The sequence below is a fragment of the Acomys minous genome (genome assembly GCF_964271855.1).
Source record: "Acomys minous genome assembly, chromosome: 10".
Classification (NCBI taxonomy): Eukaryota; Metazoa; Chordata; class Mammalia; order Rodentia; family Muridae; genus Acomys; species Acomys minous.
This window is the reverse complement of record NC_140491.1, coordinates 87,579,230-87,584,159: the sequence shown is the minus strand read 5'-3', so window position 1 is coordinate 87,584,159 and position 4,930 is coordinate 87,579,230. Positions and strand designations below refer to the sequence as shown.

At 41.1% G+C, this 4,930-nt stretch overlaps 1 pseudogene across 1 annotated transcript; it reads right to left on the bottom strand.

Moving 5' to 3' along the window:
• Positions 1-1,342: 1,342 nt before the first annotated feature.
• Positions 1,343-1,742, bottom strand: LOC311607213 (small ribosomal subunit protein uS19-like; annotated as a pseudogene). Its single transcript has one exon. The product of its transcript is annotated as a small ribosomal subunit protein uS19-like (transcript).
• Between the last annotated feature and the right edge of the window lie 3,188 nt (positions 1,743-4,930).

Below are 4,930 nucleotides of genomic sequence, written 5' to 3'. Positions count from 1 at the left end.
AGTTTACATTTAGGAAACAATGTTTTGAGTGTTGAGAAAAACATCTGTTATTTATTCCCGATAATTTTTTTTCAATTACATCTGAGTTTATGCTAATGAGGTAACTTTGGGAGGTGTGGGTGCTGGTTGGTAAATGGCTTTCAGGCCAACTTCCTAAGCTTCTGGGAGGAGGCGGGCTCTGAAGACTGACCTAACGGTTCACTAGGACCCATAAAACCTCTGACACCCTACTGTGAAGTAGCTCTGTGTCAGTGAACACACCAAGGGCTGGGAAGCCTGAGCACCAGAGAGGACAAGAGAGGTTGAATGGATTCCCACCCTGTACCCTGCCTAGATGCCTCTAGCTAGGTAGTTGTTGCTGTGCTGTGGTTGCTAAATAGATTAATAATAGCAAGTAATCCACTTTTTTTCTGAGTTGTGAGCCGTTTTAGCCAATTAGGAAGCAGTAGGCAGGAGATTCCTATGCAACCAGTTGGTCAGAGCAGTCAGCACTTGAGACCGGCAACAGGTGAGCGAAGTGGAAGCATTTTTTGTGGTGCAGAGCTCTTCATTTGTGGCGCTTACACCCACTATGGGCTGTTGGTGTGAGAACTGAAGTAAACTGTGGGCTATCTCTGGAGAGGACTAGACCAGCGGTTGATGTGGAAAACTACACACAAGATGTTTAAATCAGCATTGTTTCTTCGAAAGCCCTACAATTTGCTACATTGTTTTACTGGAACAAGACACCTCCAGGGTTATGAACTGTGGTGTTAGGCTTCATGTCTGCACCTTTTTGCTGCAAATAAATCAGCAAATCACTCAAAATGCTGCTAGTGGGAAAAAAATTCTGCAGAACGTCTGGAAAGTACCCTCATGTTGGGAGGCCCATCTTATTCCAAGGTCTGGAGTTCCCTCAGAAGCATCTTAACACCTTAAACAACAGCACTTAAACAACAGCTACATCTGTAGTTCTCAAAAGACTCACTACTTAGGTCTTCTCTAATAGCGTGTAACTATATAGATCAGGTTACTTGTGGCTCGTGGCGGTAGCATCAGTGACAGTAATATTTACTCTTTGCTAGGCAGCCACAGCTTCTACAAGTTGGTTTGCACCCATCATTTGACCCCTTACAACAATCGAACATAAATAAGACAATTCATTCCTATTAGTTTTCCTCTTCTTCCATTGAGGACAACAGAGGCATGAGAAAGTCACTTTGAGTCACACACAGTTGTCAGTGGAGACATTGTCATTTTAACCAAGCCTGGCTTAGGTTAGCATAAGTTCTGTGGTGTTTTTTGTTTGTCTGTTTTTTGTTGTTTTGTTTTTTTGACTGAACACGAGTCTTTATTGGCTGAGCTATTTGAGGGGGATGAAGCAGGAGAAGTGGGTGGCACCGATACCACGGACTTGTAGGTGATGGAGAACTTGCCCAGGTAGGGGCCGGTCATCTCTGGTTGGATCTCCACCTGATTGACGGTCTTCCCATTGTACACGCCCACCATCTTGAGCAGGGTGATCATGTCCCTCAGGTGGGTCTTCACCACCTCTGGCTTCTCCATGGGTGAAGCCACCTTCTTGGCCTTTCTCAGGCGCTTGAGAAGCATGTCCTGCTTCTGCCTCAGGCCACGGTCCAGGTGCCATCTCTGTACACCTGCGTTAGCTGCTCCTAGGACATGACCGGCAGTTGGTCCAGGGCCACACCGCAGGAGGTGAACCTGTGGAAGGTCCACTTCTTCTTCTGCTCCACTTCAGCCATCTCGGTGGCTGCTCCGAAAAATGTAAGTTCTGGTTTTTAAATTCTCCAGTGGTGTGAAAGCATCAGCATCCCTTCTGTTTGTTCTCTCTTTCAATACAGCCATCAGTGAGTTACATCAATATTCAACACTTTTAAAGTAGACTCTAGGTTAGATGATTTTTGTCGCTGATAGAAGTATATGAGCTCATTCAAACTAGATTGAGTCCATTGGTTGTATTAATTGCATTTTTGAATTACAGTATTTTTAAATTTTCTTTAGGTTTCTTAGAATAGAATTTCAAAGATTTTTTTAAAATTTGGGTTTCTTAGAAGAGAATTTCACCACCAATGACCTCTTAGCCCTGTAGCACAATAATTCTTGATATATTACATTTTTTTTTAAAAAGAGATCCCCTAAAGAAAGTGGACAAAGGTTTCATACCTAATAAGTTTATGTTGCTACAATACCCAGAGTGTGTAATAGTGAAGGGCTGGGCATCTGTTCCCTTCTATCAGTGGACACTTCCCACAATAAACCACGTTCTCCTTCGGCGTGTTTCCTCATATTGGCAACCAGTAAAAGCTGTAGATTAAATGGGAAAGAAGAGTGGAAAGGGTGAGCAGCCCTGGGTGCAGGAGAAACAAAGACAAATCTGACAAATGTTCATAGAGTGAGGAGAAAGAAAGAAATTGGAAAAATAAGACAAAATTATTATTAGAAAATGAGTAAATATTCTGGCAAAAAGAGCATAGCTGAAGGTTTAAATAAAAGCATATATACAGCAAGATGAGGAAGGTTGAAGGAAAACACAAAGGGGCAGTAAAGGCCCTAGAACCAGCAATATTAGAGATGAGCTACTCTCTCTCTCTCTCTCTCTCTCTCTCTCTCTCTCTCTCTCTCTCTCTCTCTCTCTCTCTCTCTCTCTCTCGTGGCCTCCCCAACCCCAAGCCTGGGAACCTAAATTCCAATCAAGACTCCAGCCTACCTCTCTTCTGCCCAACCAGACTGTCAGCACCTTTATTAACCAATCAGGGATAATTTGGAAGGCAAGGTTCACAGGACGTCATTTTCAGTACATGAGAATGTGCTCATCATGGGTGTAACCTGGTCCTGGGTGCCAGTAATTAGCATTAGAATACATAGCTCAAGACCAGCCCCCAGCTGGGGAATGATGGCACCGTAATGGGCAGTTCTTCCCGCCTTAAATTAATACAATCACAATAACCCCCAATGGGCATACCTAGAGTCTTATCGCTTCGGTCAGTCTAGATTCTGTCAAGGTGACAACACTAAACATTACAGTTCCTCTATGTGCAAAATGTGTAGTAATTAAAACCCTTGGTTACCATTAATCATGGTTAATAGCAGTTTATTTGCATAGTGTAATTGAGTGCTTATAAAAGTCTATATTTCTAATACTAACAATGCTTCCATCAATGAATGTCTATATCACATACTGAAAAATAAACATGGTAACATTTGAAACAACACTTAGAGAATTATGCTTGTAGATTACCTTTCTTCAGAGATTTTTAAAAAGTACTTCTTATAATCAGGCATATAAAACTCTTTTCTCTCATGAAATATAAATATCTGTGGACAGATGCATATCAGCAGGTGTGAATAAGTGAATGCAAGTCGGACGGTGTCTGTGTGGATGCCCAGCTGCCTCCTCCTGGAGATTGACAGGGAAACCTACAGGCAAGGCTAGGTATCACAAATGATACAGTCAACCTTGCCTGTTTCATTATATAAATGAGTTACAATTTTTACTAATCCTACAATATGGACCCATCACAAGATTATGCATTTGAGAAAGCATTTCAACTAGTCTTGGACAATCAACCACAACTGGATTGCTGACTGCAATATTAATTTTAGAAAAAAGCATTTATGGTTGCTTTCACTTATTGTCAAGACTATTGAACTAAATGCATTCATAAGAAAAAGAGAAAGAATTATTGAGTATTTGTTATCTATTAACAATAGATACATTAAATAATAGCTCCATTAAAATAGGAACATTAAGTTTCTTTTTTGGTATGGTTTAACTTAATTTAAAAAAAAAACACACACACATTCAAAATGACAATCCCTGACTGGCCTGTCAAGGACTTTATTTGTATTATTTTAGTCATTTAAATTAGGTTTCAGATTTTTAAAAACCCTGGCTTCAAGACAAAAGCATTGTGCAAGTTTATGTAGCTAATGTGTACTTGAACTCAGAACGTTTTTGATCTCAATAACTGTAGCCTGCATTACTCTGCCTTCTTCCTTGGCCTTGGAAGATCTTGTTTTGCATTTGAAAAATGCTGATATTAGCAATTATGAGAGAATACGAAATGACTGGCGTGACTTATATTGGCTTGTTTTTTCTCTCTCAGTTCCTCCCTTTGAGCCCAGCAGAGCTCAAATTCCCTTGTCATCAGCAAGGGAAAGGGGCGGAACTTCAGCCCCACAAATCTTAGCTTTAGCAAGGCAGACTGTGTGTCTGGGACTGAGACCAGGTGGGCTTTCTCCGTGTTTCACTCGGGGAAACAACTGCAATAAATCAGAGGAACCCAGGAGAGGCACTGGCACGGACTGCACTGAAGCTCCGAAGTTCCACGGATAGTAATAATTTTCACTCTATAAATAGCAAATGAGAAAATACTGGCTTATAGTCAGTTCGGAATAGACACTAGAAAATGCAAACCACAGAGAAGTCTCCCCTCTCATGTTAAGTTAATGTTTTCTCCTGTCCTGGGTTATCTTTACATATTACAAACCTCGAGTCAAATTAACCCTAAATTAATTCTCTCTGGTGTTAGATTGTCTTTAGCACATATTACAGATTACAGTCAGCGTACTGACCCATAAATACTAAGAGCCTCAAACCCAGGGAGCATTGAATGTGCCCTACACTCAAAGCTGGGGCTAAGTGGCTCTCACAAAGATACGAGACAAGCAAGGCGGTGGAGATGTTTTTACTTCTAAAAGAAACCATAATGAGATGACCAGCCTCCCTCAACTGTGTAATTTTTACACTGATGCCATAATTAAATTCAGGCAAAAGAACAAAACAAAACCCTGGAATCTGAAGCCTATATTAAAGAAAAATAAACAAAACCTCAAATGACCAGACTGAACCAGTGGCTGAAGAGTTAGCTGATGTCATTGTTTCGGGAAAGCAAATCAGGGCTCACCTGAGGAAGGGATGCTTCAGTGT